The sequence below is a fragment of the Anabrus simplex genome, chromosome 1, assembly GCF_040414725.1.
Source record: "Anabrus simplex isolate iqAnaSimp1 chromosome 1, ASM4041472v1, whole genome shotgun sequence".
NCBI classification, from domain to species: Eukaryota; Metazoa; Arthropoda; class Insecta; order Orthoptera; family Tettigoniidae; genus Anabrus; species Anabrus simplex.
Window position 1 is genome coordinate 1,673,533,979 of NC_090265.1, and position 16,659 is coordinate 1,673,550,637.

Consider the following 16,659-nt stretch of genomic DNA (forward strand, 5'->3'; position numbering starts at 1 on the left):
AGTCAAGAATGTGAAGCCAGAATTGAAGGTAAAATATGCGTACTTGAAACCAGAAAAAATTGTGTATAATTTTGTTGTGCTGCATTTTTTTTTACATTATTACCAACACTGTATGTTCATTAGTAATTTTAATAGTAATACTTTCATTATTCATCTATAAATAAAATGTATTAACATTTATTATTATCTGGCAGATCATTATTAAACTATATGTAATTTACTGTTCAAAATATTGTATTTCCTATTTGAGTAATAAATATTGTGTACAGGTGTGTGTGGAGGAAGCTGTTAAAAACTGTGTAAATGCCAAATGTTTGTTAGGGAAATTAGTTTGACTTTCTGGCTGGGAACCCTGTATAAGTAAGTTACTGGATTGTGAGTGACTGAAAAAAAGACCTGAACAATGTTGTGAGATTCACCAGTAGCACTCTAGGATAGGGGCACCATCATATAACACATTACATTTGGAGATGAAATATGTGAATGTTACCTTAAAATGCTTCTAGAGGAGAGGTGTGTTCATCACCAATGCTAGAATCCCACCATCCCACTCCCAGAAGAAATTTACTTTTATAACCAGGGACAGGGAAATCTTCGACCGTTACCTAGAACCCTCCACTGAGCACTGGTTACTGTTGGATGCAACTAACTTTGCCTTCCTAATGGATCCTAACAAAACTCTTATAACCTCGAATGCGTTGTGGACACCATAAATGTGAGCCAATGGCTGACAAACAGAGCCCCTCACTTCCTTCAATGGTTATTTTGTCTCTAGCCAGGACGTGTGGAAACCGGTGAAGGAACACTGGAGGTGGTAGCACTTAACGATGCTTCCTATTGGTACTCTCATGACTTAAGAATGCTCCTATCAGCACTCTCATGAACTAAGAACAAAAGAACATTACCCGGGGCCGAGCCTCCATTTGTACGCTATAGTGTCCTGTCTTAGGCTTGAACCAATTCACCTAGAGGAAAAGTCCTTGAAGTTTTGATTATTGTGTTGATGGAGTGAAAGTACCTCATAGGGATCAATGTAAGAACCTAGATGTTAACACAAAGAAAGAATTTCTTTAGGGTACCGGTACTCATATTAGTGAAAGTGTAAATAAAGGCTATAGGTCTCCCTGTATGGTTATGAAGGTATTGAGGGGTTGTAGTAAGAATGTGAGGAGAGGGTGTATAAGTCACAGGCAGAGCATGGTTCCAGTGTATGGAATCCTTGCTGGGATTACTTGATTTGAGGACTGGAAAAGATCACGAGGAAAGGAGCACAATTTATTCTGAGTGATTTCTGACAAAATAGTATTACTAAAATGTTGGTAATTTTGGACTAGGAAGATTTGGGAGCAAGGAGATGAGCTGCTCGACTGAGCGGTATGTTCCGAATGTCAACTTAGAGATGGCATGGAATTACCTTATTAGACGAATAAGCTTGAGTAGAGTTTTTAAAGGTAGGAAAGATTAGAATATGAAGATAAAGTTGGAATTCAAGAGGAAAAATAGGGTCAGATATTTGTGTATGGGAAGAGGAATTAGGGATTGGAATAATTTACCAAGAGAGAGATTTGATAAATTACCTAGTTCTTTGATATAATTTAAGATAAGACTAGGTAAAAACCTAATGGGGAAACTGTCACCTAGGTGACAGCCCTAATGAAATGCAGATCAGAGGAAGAAGCAGGTCAAGTTCATTATCCAGATCATTGTTGATGTGAATGCAAAACTGAATGTTGGAATGCAGTGTCTAATTGAATGCTGCCAACCAATCTTCAGATTGATGAATCGGGAAGAAGGATAATAATCGTGTAAGAATTATATCTGATAACCTTAGTTTCTAAGGTGTCCCTTCTAGTATATTAATTATTAGCTGATGTACCCGTGCTTTGCTACGGAATTCTACATTGTATACAGAATTGTAGGTTAGGTAGAGTACATGTTGTGAGCAAGACTGTATTAAATTGCATAGCTCTTAACATTACCCTGGAAACGCGATGGAGAAATCACCAAATGTCTTTTCTCATATGAAGACTGCGTTAGGGAATTTTCATTGTAATGGTAGGCCTGCTTGCCTACCATCAGTCACAATCAGGTTGAGGAGTTGCATTATAATGGCAGACACTCACTCTCCACCTGTCTGTTTACATACTCAGAAAGACTGTCTTAGTGGTATTCTGAACTGATATGAACATAGGTCATTACAATGACGTCAGTAGGAATGGCGCGAGTAAAAGGAATAGGATTTCACATGAAATACTCGATCAAATGAAAAACCACACATTTTCTCACGTTTAACGAACAGTACTATGCTGCCTATCTAACAATCCAAAGTTCCAGAGCTGGAATGACCAGGCCGCAGACAGCTGTGGTCCGTGAACACTCTGTCTTTTTTTCGGAGGGGGCGGGGGGGGGTCGAATAGTGGAAAGTCACAGGGTAAAAACTATGCCCTTTTACTAATCTGTTTCCTAGGAGTACCCGATGAGTCGGAAAATCTCAGTTCACTACACTGACGGCAGAAAAATCTATCTGACTTGGAGGCGATTTTTTCTTCAAGCCAGAGGAGAAACCCCCTCTTCACTGTTAATTTTGAACAAAATGAATGTAGAATTTAATAAAAGTGAAGCGGAAGAAGCTTTTTTTAAGAAACGGCTCGTTTTAGGGTTGAATGTTGAGTTATTTAGTGAATTGTGATGCTGTAATTTGGAATATGCTTAAATTGTAATTCTAGACCAGGTCATAATACTGCTGCTGCTAAGTGAGCCTGTGCCTTAAGAGTGCACATTGCTCATTCAAACAGCGCGTTATAGTAGGGATCGAATAGCTGGAATACTATGATGAACCAGTGAGTCACGTACCAGCAGTACGGTACCAGAAAAAGTATGAACCAGAGGAATGTCATGCTAAAGAAGAAAGTTTTCTAACTCCATAGCTATTTCCCACCAGTATTCAGTCAAGCTGTTATACTCGGTACGCATCAGTAATCCCATCGGAGTACAGCGGCAGCATAAGAGACAAAGAACATCGCCACAAACAATGGACAATGTAATGTTATTGTTGATCAATGTTATGCACTTTCAATATTGTAGGCCTTCACATTTAGTTTTCTTCCGACTCTGAAATAGCACCCTTATCATAGTCGGTACAGAAAAATTGAATAAAACATAAATGGTCAGAAATTTTATTCTCTATAACTTTTGTTATATAGTACTTTTCAATAGGGCCAATAACATAGGTATTTAAAAATTAAATTTTAGGCGCCTTCCCCCAAACTACAATTTCATACAAGGCGAATAAAATTGTTTATAACTTAGACTGTAGTTTCTTATTCCCTGACTCTATATACTTTCATTAAATTCTGTTAACCCATTTTATCGTGGCTCGGCGTTGATATGGACTTGGCACAAAAATACAAATTCATGAATATCTATGTTATCAAAGCCGGTATAGTAATAATGTAAGACATAAATGATCGGAAATGTAATTCTATATAAATTTAGTTATGTAGTATTTATCGATAGGACCACTAATAATATAAATATTTAAGAATTCAGTCTTAGGCCTTCCCCTAAACTACCATTTCATTCAGCATGGGTGAAATGATTTATAGCCTAGATTGAAGTGGTTCATCCTCAGACTTCACATACCGATTTTCATTCAATTCTCTTCAGCCGTTTTCTCGTGATGCGTGTACATACATACAGACAGAAATTACGGAAAAGTAAAAAGTGCATTTCCTTGTTACTATGGACATGACCGATACAGAAATGACATTCGTTTCAAATTCTGAGCAATGTACAGACAAAACTTATTTTACATATATATATATATATATATATATATATATATATATATATATATATATATATATATATATAGACTGGGGCTGACAATGGAAAGTAAGTGGCGGTGATTTTAAATACATTATACCATCTCATTTGTTCAGAGTTGAAAGTGGGAAGTGATTTCTCAGGTGGTGGACAGCTACAGGGTAATCACATATATGGGATTGTAAATAAAGGGTACCGATCTCTGCACATGGTTATGAGGGTGTTTAGGGGTTGTAGTAAGGATGTAAAGGAGAGTGCATATAAGTCTCTGGTAAGACCCCAACTAGAGTATGGTTCCAGTGTATGGGACCCTCACCAGGATTACCTGATTCAAGAACTGGAAAAAATCCAAAGAAAAGCAGCTCGATTTGTTCTGGGTGATTTCCGACAAAAGAGTAGCATTACAAAAATGTTGCAATGTTTGGGTTGGGAAGAATTGAGAGAAAGAAGAAGAGCTGCTCGACTAAGTGGTATGTTCCGAGCTGTCAGCGGAGAGATGGCGTGGAATGACGTTAGTAGACGAATAAGTTTGAATGGCGTCTATAAAAGTAGGAAAGATCACAATATGAAGATAAAATTGGAATTCAAGAGGACAAACTGGGGCAAATATTCATTTATAGGAAGGGGAGTTAGGGATTGGAATAACTTACCAAGGGAGATGTTCAATAAATTTCCAGTTTCTTTGAAATCATTTCGGAAAAGGCTAGGAAAGCAACAGATAGGGAATCTGCCACCTGGGCGACTGCCCTAAATGCAGATCAGTATTGATTGATACGATTTGAAGCCACCTCTCTCCTCCTAAGTCTACAGGTTATAGGTGCACTGGCTAGTAATCTGATACGCAGGATTATTGTGATCTGTGTGGTGTAAATTGCTTTGAAAAGTGTGGTGAGCCGTGTTGCCAACTTATATTTTCAAGATCCGCTAAATAATACAAAAAATCCGCTAAAATTTCGCCAAGAAATCCGATCTCAAATAATGAGCAATAATAATAGTAATAGTAATAAAAGTAAATGTCTGCACTTATCTGGTCTGTGAGTTTCACAGGGATTAACCCCCTGCGTGCGAGCCAGCGAGCTAAAAAGTGTAGGCGTTTTAGTGCCGAGTGCAAACTAGGTGAATCCCCTACCTCAAGGGCCACACACAGATAGTGATGGGTCGAACTAGCTCTTTTGAGGGAGCTAGCTCATTCGCTCCCGCTCCTAACTGAGAGTCGTTCAAAAGAGTCGACTCTTGGGAGCGGAAAGGTAGGAGCGAGCCAGGAAGTCAGAGGCCGCTCTCCGCTCCAGGTTCGTTCGTTCATTCGTTCATCCGGTTTAGGGCAGACGGCTCTTTATGACTTCCGGTCGCTCTTCATGACTTCCGGTCGCTCTGTATGACTTCCGGGAATGAACGATATAGCGCAAATAGTTTATATTTTCCACAACAGATGGCAGCACAACGTCTAGTTCAGAAAGCTTCTCTTGAAATAAAACAAATAAACAAATGCACTCCTGGCAACATTGGCAAATAATCTAACTATAAAGCTTTATATACAGTAACGAAGAAATGATTAACAAATATGCAGTATTAATGGATAACATCTAATATTACTTTGCCCATGTTCCTTTCTTCTTAAAATGATGCTTTTCAAGACTGAATGCACCGTGACGAGACGTATGTTCATGATATTGGCAATACTTACACGTTAATAAATAATTGTTTAAGAATGTAATGGGATGTAAGTTACTATAGTATACACTAAGCCATGAGTTTTTTATTCAGAAACGCCCAAAATAGCGTGATTTTACATCTTCTAGATTAATCATGACTCCCGTTTTTATTTGAAGGAGCGAGATGGTGCGAGATAGTTCACCTTTTACACAACAGATGGCAACACAATGTACAGTTTGGTACGCTACTCTTGGAATAAAACAAATGTACCTCGCTGCCAACATTCGCAATTAATCCAATGATAAAGTTTTATGCACAGTAACGGAGAAACGTGTCACAAATATACAGTGTTGATTGATAACATCTAATATAACTTTGCATAAGTTCCATTCTCCTTAAAATGATGTCTTTCAAGATTGAATGCACCGTACGGGACGTATGTTCGAGATATTGGCAATACTTCCGTTCGACCCCGGCAATCCAGATCAGCATAAGAAGAATATTCCTGTGCACGTAGTTTACATTTCACTCAAAAGATGTCATCAGAATATCCTCTTTCGACTGGAGCTGCAGAAAGTTTCTCACTTGACACTCCGCGTTGGGACAACAGATACTTTCATTCATTAATGCAGCGTAGGAAACATAACTGATTAAACGCGATCTTTAACGAAAATAATGGAAACTACTATCAACACAAATGTACATATAACCAAGTATACTGCAGTACGCATAGCATTTTGCATATTTTTCGTGTACAGTATGGTCACACTCTCTTCTATTTTTTTTTTTTTCAAGAACGATTAAACCGTATGAGTCGTATATATTCGATATATTGGCATTCCTTACACTATCTAAACTTACTTCTTCTTCCGCTTCGACCACTTTTCCCACACTTGTGGGTTCGCGGGTGCGAACTGTTCCGCAAATGTGGATTTGGCCCTGTTTTATAATAAGTAATAATGTTACTGGCTTTACGTCCCACCAACTACATTTACGGTTTTCGGAGACGCCGAGGTGCCAGAATTGAGCCCCGCAGGGGTTCTTTTACGTGACAGTAAATCTACCGACACAAGGCTGACGTATTTGAGCACCTTCAAATACCACCGGACTGAGCCAGGATCGAACCTGCCAAGTTGGTGTCAGTAGGCCAGCGCCTCAACCGTTTGAGTCACTCAGCCCGGCTGGCCCTGTTTTATGACCGGATGTCCTTCCTGACGCTAACCTTATGCGGGGGGATGTAATCAATATTGCGTGTTTCTATGGTGGTTGGTATTGTGGTGTGTTGTCTGAATATGAAGAGGAAAGTGTTGGGACAAACACAAACACCCAGTTCCCGAGCCAGAAGAATTACATTCCCGACTTGGCCGAGAATCGAATCCGGGACCCTCTGCAGCGAGGGTCTCAATGCTGACCATCCAGCTAAGGAGTCGGACTTCTTACACGTCAATAAATAATTATTTGAAAATGTACTGCGGTATACACGTTGGTATGAGTTATTTAGCCTATATTTTAAAGCCAAAACTAGTGTTATTTTCTATTTGCCTTAATTCGATTTAAAACTACGGTATATTATTTTATCTACTGTACCGTAAAACCGAAAGATTTTGGCAATATGTTAATTCATAACTCATTTAAGAAACAGATGAGGATTTGTCAGAGTATTTCTTAATTATTTCAGACAGAATAAAACTACGCCGTTTCCACTTGCCGAGTGGTATATTCAGTATTCTGGATAGCGACTGTTTGTTCGTGCTTAGTTGAGGTTAGTTAACTCGAACTTCGTGTCGTTTATTTGCTCCTAACCTACTGGATCTATACTAGGCCCTACATCCTTCATAGATTATGAGTGCATACAGGAAGTGAACAGGTAAGTATTGCTCAATAACATGTTGTTTATTTAATTTCATTGTTTCGTTACGTTGCAAGTTGCCAGAACTATGGCACAAAAACGTACCTAACAAACAGACCACAACCACTGCACTCAGAGCACTGACTGAATGCGGGAAGAGGCTAGACTGGGCAGCCTATAAAAAAGAAAGCGGCTTCAGTACGTCACGTGATTATCTGAGGCATGGCATTGGCTAGAAATGAACGAGAGTCGATGTGACGAGCTAGCTCTTTCTTGGAGTCGCTGCTGATAAAAGAGTCGGCTCGTGCTAGCTCTCAGGGAGCAAGGAGGGAGCTAGCTCATGCAAGAGTCGACTCGTAATTGAACGACTAGCTGTTGATAAAAGAGTCGGCTCGTGCTAGCTCTCAAGGAGCAAGGAGGGAGCTAGCTCTTACAAGAGTCGACTCTCATTGAGAGAGCTAGCTCTCTCCAATGAGTCGTTCAAAAGAGTCAGTTCGTTCATGAACGACCCATCACTACACACAGAACAGCCAGTTCATTAAACGGTCTTCCTTCATAGCATAAATATAAATGCTACTCTCTCACAGTTTCATTATCTGTCGTCATTCGTCAACTAAGAGAAAAGTACCCTTCCCCCCGCATTATAAATTTATGACACCATGATCTCATAACATCAAATCCAAATAATATGTTTTCCTCATGTGACTGCTAGCTCCTGACAAGAAATACGAAATAGTTTGGAGACAGGCCGGAGTACAATTTTTTTTAAACGTAAAATGGATAAAACACTAAATTCCGCTATAATAAATCTAGAATTCCGCCAAAAAAATCCGCTGTCCGCTAAATGATATATTTCTCCGCCGACAGTCTTCTAATTCCCGCCAAATTTAGCGGAAAATCCATTAAGTTGGCAACACTGGTGGTAAGCAAGGGGACATGAATTTTTTCTATTGACCTTTGTTCAAGGAATAGTTGATCATGATGTCCCAAGCCCATAAACAGCACTAACTTGTATGCATTTTAAATATGAAAGATTTTATCATCTAATATGCTTTGATTTTCAGCCATGGTTTGTATTCCCTGTTTCGTTATACCATTCTTCTTGTTCATCTGGTATCGGTATCTCCAGCCAATTGTTCTGAAGTTTTGGAATCCATGGCAGTCGGTACAAGCAGCACCAGTCACTGGGAAACAACCGCCACCAGAATCTAAGAAAGAAACTTCAGTTTCAGACTGTATCAATGAAACCTCAGTTCTGTCTTCGAAAGAAAAATCAGCCTAACATATGTATAAAAATATTTATTTATATAACTGTATATAAATACATTATATCAACATTCCTGTTATTTCAGCAGAGGAACACTCTTGACTTACAGTATATCATGGAACAATGAGTCTTCTATTTAGTTTATACCAACTGTTGAGGAAATAACAATGTTTGAGTATTTTAACTTTGCATATATCTATGTTTTATCATCAATGCACTAGCTGAAATATTTCCCATGTGTCCACTTTGGATGTTCAAATCATTGTTTCAGTATTAAAATATCATTCATAGGATTTCCACAGAACATATATTATCATAATGTTATTGTTGAACAAGCCTTTGTTTCTCACTTGGTACGTATACAGTAAAACAGAGATACTTTGCAGTAAACCTATTTTCTAAACTGCAAGAGTAATGAAAGAAAAAATATGAAAACCAAAGAAAAGCATAAATCTGTATTGAAAGTAATAGAAATCAGTATGTATCGTCTATGTAGACATACTGCGTCTAAAACTTAACATTTTTTCACGATTTCCTTGTTAGCTGAGACATTTTAATTTCACATTTGATCTTGTGTGTAAATGTTGCATTTTGTGCACTCTCATGGAATACTTACCTAACTTCCTGGATCACTCATCAAAGTACTGTTTTCATTTTCTGATATTTCTTTTGAAAGAATTAGCCATGATTTAACTGGAATGTTCTAGAATTTATGGATTTGGCTGAATGTTGTTTAATGAAGAGTTGATATTTATTACTCCTAAATTGTTTGTGTGAATGATTGATTCTGAAGTAATCAGTGATCCTAAAAATTGTTCATTGGATGAGGTTTCTAAATAGGAATGAATTTGAATCCTGAGGACATATAACATAAGCGTACTGTAAATTGCTGACGATCTTTAGGAAGAAAACATTCAACTTTATCAACTCATTCCTACTTAGAATCATTGACGTTTTTATTGATGGAAAGTAAAATAGTTGTTTGATATTTTCAAGTGGAGAATTTGCCTAAAAATGTTCATCCCCTTGCCATCATGAGTTCCCTTTTGTGTTTTGGGGAATGATTGTTGTCAAGGACAAATCATTTCACTGTCAGATATTTACTCCTCAAGAAATATTGGAAACACTAGTTTGTAATCTTTTGAATTATTAAAATCTAAGTATTACTGAAGAAATTAATCTTTGATTTATTTCATGTTATCCTGACCAACTTCCATGTAAGCTCTGCAATAGTACAGTATACCACTAATATAACTTTGAAAATCAAATTAACAGTAATAAGAAATTCAGGAATCTGTGGTTGGCAGGGCACTTTACAATAAAGGGTCAGCCTTGAGGAAATGCTCACAAGCATAAATCACATTAATTCAAAAGGTACATACATACATACATACATACATAATCCCACGAAGTTCCATCTATACGATGGGTCAGCGAATGAAGCCCCTCCACCAACTTCTGTCTGTGTACTTTTCTCCTTCAATATTGTCCCAGTCCCCTTCTCATTGCTGAATGTCGTTTTTCACCATGTCTGTATATCGCATTCTTGGCCGCCGTCTTGGTCTTGAATATTTTAACTGCAGATCTTACATTTTTCTGAGTATGCGATCAGGATCCATCCTTCACATGTGACCATACCATTCAAGTCTATGCAGAGTTATGTTATTCTGCCAACCTGAGCCACGTCCCTGATGTTCTCATTACGATAGATAGATAAAGAGTGGGTGAGCCCTGCCTTTGCATGGCTGCACACGTAGGACCGTGAAGACATTTTGTGTCCCTTAAACAGGTTTGCCTAGTCCAGCCCTAGTGCTCCTATAAAGGGTACCAGCGTCCGGATGTTGGCATTCCTGATGTCTTCTAGGCTCACAAAATGTGAGTCAAGATATCGATGTCTAGTGCTTGCAAGAGCCTCGCACTGACACAACACATGCGCGGAAGTCTCTTCCCCCTTACCGCATCTGCTACACATCGGATCCTGACTGATTTTCAATGATGTATAGGTATCTCTGTAAGGTATTGTGTCCTGTCAACAGTCCAACTACCATTCGCATTCTGGTCCTATTCAAATTTATCAGGACCTTTTTATAACTTTGGCTAGGCCCTTTGATAAGTTCACGTGCCTGCCCTGCTATGGTTAGCCTCTTCCAAATATCTAAGTGGGACTGGTTTGTCCACTGGGATATTACCAGTTTCACGCTTCGGAGTGACACTCCTAGGAAGGGCTCTGGTCCTATGAAAGGACCTTTAGAGCCCTGTTTCGCTAGTTTGTCAGCTTCTTCATTTCTACTGATACCTGTGTGCCCAGGGACCCATAATAGGGTAGCTGAGCTAAGTTCAAACAGCTGATCTAAAATCCTTTGGCATTCCCATACCATTTTTGATGTTCTAACTGCGCATAGTGCTTTTAACGCTGCCTGGCTATCACTGAAAATGGTGATGCATCTTCTGTGTCCAGGCATGTTCCATATACAGTGGTCTGCCAAATTATTATACTCAGATTGAAAATACATAGATTTGCTAACATTTTGTCAAAATAAATATATTTCCGGTAATATTTCATGCATTATCTTTATTTCATTTTTATTTCACATATTCTATTTACCATTTTCCACACAAAAACGGTTTCTTAACTACAATTGTCTTTGTAATGATCAAACGTTTAGTATTTTGTGAAGCCACCCGTAGCCACAATCAGTGCAGAGACCCTTCTTGGCATACTCGTAATGCATTTTCTTGCCTGTCCCTCCATACATGGGCTGTTCCAAACCTTATTAAGTCTTTCTAGGAGCATGTTCTTGCTTGAAATGACACCTTGTTTAGTAATTTCTTCTTTCAGTGCCTTCCAAATATTTTCTGTCGGATTCATGTCAGGCAAGTGGACTGGCCAGCCCAATACATTAATTTTTTGATTCTGTAGGAATGCTGTTACCGATTTAGCCTTGTGGCATGGTGCTGATTCATGCATGGAGGTAAAATCATTTTTCGGGAACGATTCTGAGACTTGAGGCAAAAGTTCGTTCCTTAGCACCAGCTCGTACTGATCCTTCCCCACTGTGCCTTGAACAATATACTGAGGGCCATTACCCTTGCTGCTAATCACAATCATCTCGTTATGGAGAGAGGATGTTTCACCCGTTCTACAACACATTCTTCATTGAATTTTTCGTGGGTGCGGCGACGAACAAACTCGATTTTATCATCAAGGATCAGTATCGAAGATTCATCTGAGAAGCAAACCTACAAAATACAATGCCAGTGTAAGAAAGTATTAATCTATACTATCTTATATCATGAGAACACAAGAAATTGCACGTACAATTTTACAAACCTCATTCCAATCTTCCTCTGACCAATTTTTGTGATCCTTAGCCCACTGAAGCCTTGTTGGTTTCATAGCAATTGTCAAGTTTGGTTTCTTTAAAGGGCGGTGGCACTTCAGATCCATCTCTTTGAAACGCGGCTCGAAAGTTCTTTGCGATAAAGCAATCCCAGCATTCCGAAGTTTATTAGTTAACACTTTAGCAGGTGTAAGGCAAATTTTGTTGCCTAATTTTGAATTATTCTGTCAATTCTGGGCGAAGTTATCCTTTTCTGCCCCACCGACCTCTGCTACATGAGTCAAGAGGTGTGCTTGTTTTCATTTTTTTGGCGATATCTCTCACCGATGACTGTGAAACCCTCACGATTGATGCAATCTGCCGTTGGTTATACTGACAGTGGGACAATATTGTAGAAATTGTGGCTTTCTTACGAAGGGTTATGTTACAACGCTTCCCCGTCTCAATTTGTAGGTAAGAATCCCTAAACGGGGAATAACAACGGATTTAATGCAGTTTACCACTCGGCTTCTTATTACTAAGTACTCCGCATTCCTTACTGTAAAAGTAACTTGTAATTACAAACATTAAAAGAGAACAGATAGACCACAATAACTATAGGACATCAACGAACAATAGCAATACAAAACTTGAACGCCAATAGTGCTGAAGTTCCAGGCTGACCAACAGTGACACGACGACACTATTTCAGGACTTGCCAACCTCTTGATATTTGTAGCAGTCTCCAAAGAATAAATAACTCATGAATGGACACGCTGTAGAACTAACAAAGGAAAATATTACAGCTCTTCTCTTCAGAAAGGCAAATACTTGTCCTGAGTATAATAATTTGGCAGACCACTGAATATACAACACAGGCCAGTATTGCATATACTTCGGCCTGGAAAACAGTAGCATATTTACCCATGGGAAGGGAGAGCCTTGTCTTAGGTCCCCAGACCCCGATGCCTGTGCCCGTCTCTGTCCACAAGCCATCTGTGTACCATGTATAGCCCCCAGACCTAAGATGGGCCCCAGCGTCCGCGGCCTACTCCTCCCTTGTGGGTATAACTACTGTGAACTTATAATTCAGATTAAAACTAGGCTTCGTCAGGGCCCCGATCATCATTGTCATAGGGCAGGTCTGGTGAAGCCTTGTAAGAATAGAAGCATGACCTCTATTCGGATTCTTGAAGGACCATCCTCCGAGTGACCAGAGGCGGTAAGCACTCATTCCTGCTATTTCCTTAACATATAAATGTAAGGGGGGAAGACCTAGGATGGCCTCCATTGCACACAATGGTGTGGTATCCAGTGCCCCTGTTATTCCTAGACACGCAAGTCTTTGGACACTTGGTGGTCACAGTTTTACTCTCCGAACCTGGCCACCAGACTAAAGATGCATAGGTGATCTTGGGCCGTACAATAGAAATATAGAGCCACTGGATCACCTTAGGTCCTAGGCCCCAAGTCTTTCCGACGGCCCTGCGACAGGCCCACATAATCTTGCGAGCCTTATCCACCTTATAGTCTATATGTTTCTTCCAACTCAGTCTTGCCTCAAGGATTACCCCAAGGTACTTAACTGAGGTTGTCTTCAACTAATTTTTTCCCAAATAGGAAAGACTGACAGTTCGTCTAGCCTCCTTCTGGTAAATACCACGAGCTCCGTCTTGTCGGGATTAACCTACAATTCCGTGTTGTGGCACCATCTTTCCACCCTGCGTAGGGAGCTCTGTACGAGCTCTGAAACCATACTGGGAAAATTTCCCACCGCCATCAGGCTAATGTCATCTGCATAGCCTTGGGCGTAAATTCCTCCAACATTTAACCTGGTAAGTAGTTCATCCACTACCAGACACCATAATGTTGGTGATAAATTTCCTCCCGTGGACACCCTCTGTCTATATTAGCTCTCAACATAACTGCGTTGAGGGTAAACAGAACTTGACGGCCCTGCAGTGAGGCCATAATCCATTTTATGAGCATCCCGCTCACTCCTCTCTAGACTAAGTTCTATGGAGCCCAAAGATGTGTAGTTAAAGGCCCCTTCTATATCTAGGAATACCACCATAGCAAGTTGTTGCTGATCTAAGGCGCTCTCCAGCCTAGAAATTAGCTGGTGTAGTGCCGTCTCAACCGACTTCCCTGGTTGGTATGCATGTTGATGAGGATGCAGAGGACAGTCTCTTAATACTTTCTTCCTGATATGTTTATCCACCAGTCTTTCCAAAGTCTTAAGAAGAAAAGACGTTAGACTAATGGGTCTACAATCCTTAGGTTCCGGGTTTAGGTATATACACTACCTTCGCCTGACGCCACAAGGAGTACACGTATCCCATAGTGAGACAGGCTCTAAAAGTTCTGACCGCCGGGCTGAGTGGCTCAGACGGTTAGGTACCCCAACTTGGCAGGTTCGATCCTGGCTCAGTCCGGTGGTATTTGAAGGTGCTCAAATACGACAGCCCCGTGTCTGTTGATTTACTGGCACGTAAAAGAACTCCTGCGGGACAAAATTCCGGCCCCTCGGCGTCTCCGAAGACAGTAAAAGTAGTTAGTGGGACGTAAAGCAAATAACATTATTAACAATTCTGACCAGGTATGGTATAAGAACCGCGCCCGCTTCCTGGAGAAGTGCTAGGAAGATCCCATCCATTCCTGAGCTTTTATAAGAGGCAAAAGATTCTAATGCCCACTTCACCCTTTTTAGGGTAACAATCTCTGCGGCTTCCTTCCAGCCACTTCTATCGGATCTGAAGGATCCGCTCGTCACTATTTGTGACTACTGAACCTGGAAAGTGGGCATCAGGCAATAAGCTCAGGGTCTCCCCCTATGTGGATGTATATCCACCCGAAGGTGACTCCAATGGGCCCAGCCTTGCCCTTCCATCCAAGGTTAGAATTTTATGAAGCCTTGCCGCTTCATGTTGACTCTCGATGGAGTCATAAAACTGTCTCCAAGATTTCTTAGAAGCCTTTTTGACTTCTGACTTGTACTTTCTTTGTGATTATAAGAATCTAGACTTTCTTGATCCTGAAGTTCCCTGTATTTATTCCAGAGCCTTCGTGTGTTTCTCCTCAGGTGTTCAAGAAAACTGTTCCTCTTGAAGCTTCCTGTTACTCTTGTTGCCTTAACGACTGGGCATTTTAATTCATAAGAGGTAACTAGTGTGTGTGAGAAAGCTCACACTGAACTCCAGCTCCTCTTTGTTCTTAATTATATTTGAGGGTCCTCCTTCCAGTCCCCTTCGCCCCTGCTGGTCTCAGTGTTGTCTGTGGTGGGGTTGGTCCTCTGCTTGTCGCGTTTGCCCTCCACCAGGGTGAAGGTAGCAACATGCGCCCCGCAGAAGATCTTCTTCCCCACCACTTTTTCCACATCTCTGGAGTCCATGCTGACCACAAGTCGGCCACCTCTCTTCTCCTCCTTGCGGTCGTAGACTCTCCAGCTGTTGGGATTTAAGCCATGGTTCTGGCATGCCATTCTTCCCAAAAGGACGTTGTTGTCCTGGTATCCAGACTATTACTCTCTTATAGGAAAGGAGTTTATCCATGCCCACAATTGTGAACCTGGCTCCTTCCCACGGTTGCATGTCTGTAACAAGACTAGAAAGCCATGCTACAGTCTCGTCGTTCTCTGCGATAATGATGGCCGCACCTCTCGACAGATAGCTTTTTTTTGCTACGGGCTTTACGTCGCACCGACTCAGATAGGTCTTATGGCGACGATGGGATAGGAAAGGCCTAGAAATGGGAAGGAAGCGGACGTGGCCTTAATTAAGGTACAGCCCCAGCATTCGCCTGGTGTGAAAATGGGAAACCACGGAAAACCATCTTCAGGGCTGCCGACAGTGGGATTCGAACCCACGATCTCCCGGATGCAAGCTCACAGCCGCGCGCCTCTACGCGCACGGCCAACTCGCCCGGTTCGACAGATAGCAGTCCAGGAATTGAGGCTTAATGGGTCCCTGCTCTGGAAGCTCATCTATCAGATTGGTGATAGCCTCCTCCACAGACTCCACCTGTTTCTCAGTTAGCTGCTGGTCAGGATATTCTACAGGCACTATGGCCATCCTGATCCCAGCTTTATCTATACTGGCATACTCCACCTTGGGTTTTTTGTGGGCCTGCCGATCTTCTGGGGTTGCCCCCGACAGAAGTCGTTTCCCCACTGTCGTCTTGGTGGGTGGAGTCCTCTGTGCCCTAGAAGCAGAGCCCATTTCAGGGTCCCGCCTCTTGTGCCCATTGGATCCCCCCCCCCACAGTCGTCGCTGTCGTGGCAGTTGAAGGCCTCTCAGCTCCAGGAGTTAAACCCTCTTTGGCCTGCTCCCAGGCCTTTAAAGCCTTCTTATACCTTATCTTCTCAGCGCCGGAGCGCTGCTTCTTCTTCTTCTGGACTAGAAGATTGCCCACCTCAAGAGTAGGCTCTCTTACTGTCGAGGTCGTACTATCCGAGGGTATCTCCGAAGAGTCCCCATCGGTTATTGTTGAACTGGTGTTTCTCTCGGAGGCCCCAGAGGAGCTCTACAGTTCTTGGGTGGCTACGGTACTCATGTAGATCCAACGAGTAGCTAGGGGGATATAATGTCCGCCCAGGCAGAGCCCCGCATACCGGGGTAGGGCTACTTACTTTGAGAGGGCGCCAAGTATCTCGAAGGCTCCGTTCAAGATACATCTCCCATGTGCCATGCACCCCATCGGCACGGGTCGCATTACACCTTAGGGTTGGGTGGTGCTTTAGCTTCCTC

At 41.3% G+C, this 16,659-nt stretch overlaps 1 long non-coding RNA gene across 1 annotated transcript in view; it reads left to right on the forward strand.

Moving 5' to 3' along the window:
- Window positions 1–9,769, forward strand: part of LOC136881751 (uncharacterized) — a 70,508-nt gene extending 60,739 nt beyond the window's left edge. The window contains exon 2 of the long non-coding RNA XR_010861038.2: window positions 8,392–9,769. This is a non-coding gene — a long non-coding RNA (uncharacterized lncRNA). The remainder of the gene's footprint in view (window positions 1–8,391) is intronic.
- The last annotated feature ends 6,890 nt before the right edge of the window (window positions 9,770–16,659 follow it).